Genomic DNA, 7,706 nt, shown 5'->3' with positions numbered 1-7,706 from the left:
AATATTTGCTTTAATGACTGGAAGATGCCAGTGAATCAACTCACTGTTAATTAATATCAGCCTGCACTCACCTTCAGAGGTGGTGAAATGGGCTTGAGTCTAGGGAGGACGCAGACTTCAAATACCAGTGTGGGGCTTAGCCAGGCAACCCTAAAATTAGTTCCAGGTGTCCCAGCTGAGCTGGACAAGGCCACGGGTAGAACTTTAAGGAAAGTAAATTTTCAGGCACAGTGTTGGAATGTAAAATCCTTCACATGTTTGCTTCTTGTCTCAAAGTGATTGGGGAAAAGAACCTCCAAACCAACTTTTTGACTATGATTACAGTAGTCAAGGATGGATAATATCATCATTTAAAATGAAAGATACTAAAAAGGAAGAAGAAATAAAAGAAAGGAAGCTTGCTCCATAATAGAAAAAAACATGTCCATATTGTAATATTTAGGTATTGTCCAGCACAAAATCATTAAGGGGGAATAAAAGGGACTGACCTCTGAACTTCACTCGGTCCTCCCAGAGGGTCTGAGCCGTGTACCTTTTTAGTGCTGACTAAAGCTGGGAGACCCTGGCAGCGGTACAGCTGTGCAGAGAGCTATCAGAGGCTGCCACTGTCTGGAATCTTATGTCTCAAAGGGTTTGTTTCTAAGTAATAACTTGGTGCGTTTTTAGTCACTATATTATTTCCCCCCAAGTTAGAACACCGAAAAGAACCTCAGTTATCTTTATTAATCAGCATTTCTGAGGCAGAGCTCTCTCATTAGAAGTGTTCACAATGGCAGCAAATCATGAATGAGCCAAATAGTTCTGTTCTCAGAAATCCTCATCTATTCCCGTGGATGGCATCATCACAACAGTTCCACCAGCCAATTTTAATTCGGCTTCAGCTATGGGCCAGTTTTTTTCCTCTCCCAGTTCCTGGGTGGACTGGGAATTGCAATGTAGGCAGCCAGATGACTCTATAGGGAAAGGACTATGGTAGAATGAAGGGAAATTGAGTACCGAATCTGGAGACCTGAACTCCACTTGGGGAAAAGTTTTTTTTCCCTAAGGAAAGGATTTTTTTTTCTCCTAAAGTAAAAAAAAATGGGATGAAATGTACCCAGGATGAAACATGTTTTCATTTTCTCATTCAACTCCTGCCATACCCAAACAAGGTCAATGACAGGCTAACCACATCAAGAGAATAACGCCCCCCCCCCCCCTCTTCTTCCTCCTCCCTACCCACCCACCCACCCTCACCCCCCACACCCATTTCCCGCTTCCTGTAAGTCAGGCATCTTCATGCTGGTAAACATTTGGGGACCAACTGTAAGCCTGAGCCTGAGAGAGGGGCACTGAGGCTTTGAAGCCCTCCCACATGTCTCAAAGCCAGGCTGAGAACTAGAGGGACACTTGGTTTTTAAACTTTAAGAGCCTTTTCAACTCAAATCACTGGGCTTGGCCTTCTGGCTGCCTTGCTTTTAAAAGCCGGACAAGAAGAGCGAGTATGTGTGTATGAGTGAGAGAGAATATGTGTATGACACATGCTATGTTACAATGCAGTCTGTGTGTGTCATTGGTGTGATATGTGTATGATATGTTTCGATGATGAGTTGAATCAATTTAAAAATAGCACAAGCTTCCTTCTCATGACACAGCTCACCTCCCAAAAACTTCTGACAAACATATTCAGGGCCTAAATATTGGGATGGTGACCTTCGGGGGCTGTTGGATGTTTTGGAATGAGGTCAGTGTTTTGACTTCCTACATAAGGGAAACAAAAATTAAGTAAATTCAAGAACCCAAGTAGAGCTCCGTTCCCTCCCTAGGAATGACGCTCTAAGTGTTCTCCTGAGGACTTTATAAAACCCACAGGACATCCTAGGTCTCAGAGTATTTAAAGAACCACCTGTTCCATTACATCTAAGTATTAATAACTTTTTTAGCCTCCCTTCAGAAAGACAGTTGTATTCTCATCTAATCATTTATATATGGTTTTAAAATTATGTTTTAAACTATTCCTTTATTTCAGCATCTACCTACTTAATAAATGATAATAGCAATACTAATCATTTCCATGTGACTTGTGGGGAAACCAAGGTTTGGGGTTTCCAATATTTGCTTTCCCTTCTAATTATGTTTTTTATCATAGTGAATATTCAGACAGAAGAATTTTAATCTCTGAGAAGTCTGTGGGAAAGAACAGGGGAAGGAAGATTATTTCAGAACCCAGAAGGCACTTCCTAACCTTACAGTTGGTGTGAAAAAAGGAATAATCCTAAAATTAAACTAACCGAAGGCAAAACCTGAACTGTTAACAAGGGAGAAAAAGAGCAACAGAAAACGTGTCCACTCTGAAACTCATCTCTTCTCTTTATTTGGAGAACAGGAGGAGTAGCTTCCACAGAGCAAGACTGTGGGTCAAATGTTTGCTTCTCTCACCTTTCAGTGGGAGGAGAAGCCATTATGGAAGAGGGGAGGACTCAAGGTGGAAATAAAGGGAATGTCGCCAAGAATAAGATTAGGAAGGACCAGTTGGCTTGAAAATGAAGGTGAAAGGCTTCTCTGGAGGATGAGCAGGAACAGCAGCAGAAGACCCAGTGCAGGGAGGAGCAGTCCCCTTGGAACAGGAAAAAGGACCCTACGGTTGTACCTGCCACCGTGTGCTTCCCTGAAATCACAGAATATTAACCAAAGGACACAGGTGGTTTTATTTAAAATGGGACTGACAATCTTCTCATCCTTTCTAAGGGAAGATCAAGACTGTAGAGGCTTGATTTTTTTCATGCCAAGGTAAGTTAGGATAGAAGAGACAGCATCATAAATGTTAATAGTGAAATCATTTGACCACCTCCAGCCCCCAACTCCCATTCTGCTCCAAAGGGGATTTAGTATCCAATCTAAGTCGAAGACCATATATCCCCTCCAACACTTCATTTTCCTGCTGAGGAAACTGAGGACCAGAGATCAGGAAGCAGAAAGGGCATCTCTCCCAGACTCTTTTTTGGTAATTGGATCTTACATACAACTGTGAACCTGGGAAATGCCAGCCCACAGGCAGGGCTGCAGCTCAGGCAGCAGAACCACAACTTGGCTCTCAGATTTCCAGCCAAGCTCAGGGTACTATATTGGATCCTAAGCACCTACTGGACCTAAGGTACACATGGGTTTGAAAAGGAGGAGGAGGGGGCTGCGCTTATTGGAGAACCTTTTAAATGTTAAACCGGTGGTGACACCAGAAGAAATTCAACCCGCCTAAACCGAATTCAGTGCCAGAGTTTGGAAGAAGACGTGACTGTCCTTCACCTCTACCCACCTGAGAGGTGGACAGGAAAGAGAAGGCAAAGGTAAGACAATAACAAACCTCATTTAATAGACACCTTATCTTTTGAACAACTCTCTAATGTTGACTAAGGAAAAGCTGGGAAACCTTCTAACATGAAGATAGCCTGGAGATCCAGAAGCCATTGGCCCTGACTTATCTGTTCTCCATCTACAGCCCATTGTTTCCTTCAAGCACGCACCCCGGGGAAGCAGGGCAAAGGAGTTAATGTTCAATAGGCATCCGCTCCCTTAAGGTGCACCTCTGGGGGACTGAAGGGCAACCCTGCCTTACCCTAGAATGGGACCAAACACAGGGGAGGAGCGGTTTGGTGCTTTTCAGGCAGGATCCCCACAGCTTCTTTTAAGAGAACAGGCACTGCCTTTAGGAGAGATAATCCCACAATGGATGCCCATTAAAAGTATTAGGATGTGTACTGCCACCATGATCCCTGGGAGGAGAGCTCTGTCCTGACAATAGACAATTAAAGCTGATAAATCCAAGCTACTTGTTGCTGTTCTAATTCCTTCTAATTGTATGCTACTTGTGCCTGGCTCTCGCATTCAGGGATGAAGCAAGCTACTCTAATCTCCAAAGTACCTGACCTACTTCCTACAGGATCTTTTCAGCATTCTTTTCTTCCCATCTGGACCTTTTCTCCTCTTCTCCTTCTCCCTTCTTCCTCATAGATTGAGGGGAGGAGAAGGAAGGATGCTGGGGGCTGGGTGGAGAGCGTGGAACAGAAGGTTGAGTCCAAATCAATGACTCTGGGGCCTCAGACAGTTCACTAATCGGTTAACAGCTAATCATGCTCACGGGCGCATCAGTGATTAAACTGCACTTTGCATTAGGCTCAACAAGTGGCACGAGGCACACTTAGGCTCCAACTGCTAGATCACTGCTAGCTGCCAAATCTGCATGTGCTTATGTGTGGGGAGTGCATGCCTCACTGATTCATTTGTAGCTGACATCTCACTAATTACACTGCCACCACAAGCTAGGCAGAGTAAAGCATTCATTCTCACCCAACACCCCAAAGGATGTAATTCTATCTAAACAACAGAGCTTTAAATGCCAGTTTGGTGCCTGCCTGCATGTGCTCTCCTTCCAGAATCTCCTAGAATGCATGAAAGGAGCAAAATCATCTTTGTAATTCAATCTTGGCCCCTGGGTGTATTTTTAATGCTGAAAAATCTTTATAGAGCTATCTCTTCCTACTCTTCCCTGCTCAATAGCCTAAAGAGTGGTTAATAATCTGTGCTTTTAAAATACAATACTGGAATTAACAATTCCAACTATCATGAATCACGTGTTGGGTTTTTTGTTTGTTTGTTTTGAGAGAGTTTTGCTCTGTCACCCAGGCTGAAATGCAATGGGGCGATCCCTGCTCACTAGCCTCCACCTCCTGGCTTCAAGCAATTCTTGTGCCTCAGCCTCCAGAGTAGCTGGAATTAAAGGCATGTGCCACCACGCCTGGCTAATTTTTGTATTTTTAGTAGAGATGTGGTTTCACCATGTTGGCCAGGTTGGTCTCGAACTCCTGGCCTCAAGTGATCTGCCTGCCTCAGCTTCCCAAAGTGCTGGGATTACAGGTATGAGTCACTGCACCCTGCTGTGTTGATTTTCTTTTAAAATAAATCCTTGTGTTTCAGAAATACAAGATACAATATTCATCAATGAAATTATATGCTTTCTGTCTTTGCCTCAAAATCACTGGGTGGGGTGGGGATAGATGAAACAACCTAGGTCTTAAGTTGGTAATTGTTGAACTGGGTACTGAGTGCATTATACCATTCTCTTCAGTTATTTTTTTTTCCCTCACTGATCCTTGTTTTAACAGTTTTTTTAAATGTTAAAAATAATAGACCACGCATGGTGGCTCACCCCTGTAATCCCAGCACTTTCAGAGGCCGAGGCAGGTGGATGACCTGAAGTCAGGAGTTTGAGACCAGCCTGGCCAACATGGTGAAACCCTGTCTCTACTAAAAATACGAAAATTAGCCAGGGGTGGTGGCAGACTCTTGTAGTCCCAGCCACTCGGGAGGCTGAGACACGAGAATCGCTTGAACCCGAGAGGCGGAAGTTGCAGTGAGCTGATATCGTACCACTGCACTCTAGCCTAGGCGACAGAGTAAGACTCCATCTCAAAATAATACTGACAATAATTTTTTAAAAATAAAACTTTAACTTCCAGAGACCCCAAATGATCTACTCAAGGCCCTCACGCTGTTTCATTTATTTTATTTCTTTTCTGAGACAGGGTCTCACTCTGTCACATAAGCTGGAGTGCAGTGGCACAATCATGGCTCACCATAGCCTCCCGGGTTCAGGTGATCCTCTTGAGTAGCTAGGACTAGAGGCACCCACTACCACGCCCAGCTAATTTTTTTATTTTTTGATAGAGACAGGGTTTCGCCATGTCGCCCAGGCTGGTCTTAAACTCTTGGGCTCAAGTGATCTGCCCGCCTCGGCCTCCCAGTGTTGGGATTACAGGCGTGAGCCACTGTGCCCAGCCATGCTGTTTAACTTAAGTTTATTCCCTTTGCATGAATGTGAATGAATGTTTTCAAAAGTATTGATACAACACAAAGAAGGCATCTGGCTGCTATCCTGCTCCATCAAAAGAAGCTGTCTCTGGGATTGCAGTCATTTTGGGGGACATGTTTTTTCAGTGTTCCCCAAATGTAAGGCACTTTCAGGGTGTCAAAAATATGACAGCAGTCACTCAGTAGGTTTAATTTAGCCCTTCTGAGGAAATTGTAAACTGGGTGTCATTTTATTCAATTTTACAGAGATCCCACCAGGAAAAGATTAAGAGCTTATTTTGGACTGAAAATTTATGTGTTCCAGGAGGTAAGACTCGCAGTCATCCGAATCTGTTCCTGAGCAATGCACCCTCCTCTAGACAGAGAGACTAGAAATACAAATTTACCGTGCTCACTTTTTCTCTACGGTAGTCTGAGCAAGCCACTGGCAGCACCCAGCAGGGACTCAGCTGATAAACGGTGTCAAACACAAACCATTTGTCAACTCCCAAGAGAGGAGAACAAGCTGAAAGATGGACGCAGGAAGTAGATTTATCTGGAGCAACACATTAACTAGTATAAATACCAGTGAAAAAAGTAAACACATTTACCGAGCAAGAAAGATCTCATCACAGTTACCTCACTGCTTAACTCAATGTTCTCCCAAAGCTTTCCCCTCCTCAGACAAGGGACACCCATTTGTCTTGATGTTCTGTGCAGAAGATATTTAAACAAATCAAAGATTTATTTCCTTATTGACCTCTGTTTCATTAACAACTAGTTTACATTAATAGAAAAAGGTTCTGCCAGACAAAGAAAAGGTTTCTCCAGTGATGATATTCCCCCATTCTTTAGAAGATAGGTTTTCCAAAATGCCATTAGGAATGAAAACACAGCATGTGAAATTATCCTTCAAACTGTTATGTATATTAAACATTCATTCATATGACTTCAGACATTCGTGGAAACATTTTTAATTTCAGAAGTCCCAAAAAGCAAAGATACAGCCAAGAAGTCCACATACAGTCCTGGTTTATTGAAGTACATGTATTGCTAACAGAGTTGCTGGGTGATGGTGACAGTGCTAGGCATGGCCCCAGACACCTGGCTTCCAGTTCAGGCGGTGTCAATGGAAAACAGGGAGCCTTGGGCTCCATTTCGTCATGTATACCACTGTTTTGCTCATGCTCTAACTGTGATTCATTCTCCTAGACAATGATCTGTCTCTGTGGTCTTCTACCCACCGGGCTATGCATAATCCTAGGCATCTTTGAAAACCCAGCCCTTAGCACAGTGCCTGGCGGTGTGTTCGATGTGTGCTGAATGAATCAATTAAAATGGTTCTCAGCTCCCACCTGTGAAGGGAGCACTGTAGTGGGCTCTGAATGTACTTTCTCTTTTTCTAGAGAAAATAAGACTGCCGCTCAGCCCTTGTTTATGGGACTTCGAAAAACATGTTCCAGGGCAGGAGCCACAGACATTAAGATGTTCATGTTTATGGGAATGGGAAGAACTTATCTCTGACAACAGCATTTGAAAATCAGTTCATCCACTAAAAACAAATGTAATAGATTTTCCAAGTGAAAGTGATTTACACAGTTCTTGTGGGGTCTGCTTTTGTCCACTCAGCCATCTGCACTCCTGGCACTGGACTTCTTCCTAAAATTTTCTCCTGCCAGTCTTAGGGCCTTCCTCCCCTTCACGGAAAGCCACTCCACCCACAGTAATTAGGTTTAACTAGAGCAATTAACAAAACAAACTCCTTGTTGCTTAGTGGGCTGATAGAATTCTGATTGCAAAATTGTTTTAGGATGTGCAGAGTAGTTTAAAACAAAGATAAATAAGTTATGCAACCATTCTGCATATAATCCATTTGTTTGTGT

The sequence above is a fragment of the Theropithecus gelada genome, chromosome 4 (genome assembly GCF_003255815.1).
Source record: "Theropithecus gelada isolate Dixy chromosome 4, Tgel_1.0, whole genome shotgun sequence".
Taxonomy (NCBI): Eukaryota; Metazoa; Chordata; class Mammalia; order Primates; family Cercopithecidae; genus Theropithecus; species Theropithecus gelada.
The sequence above is the reverse complement of the archived record's forward strand: the minus strand, read 5'-3'. Positions refer to the sequence as shown.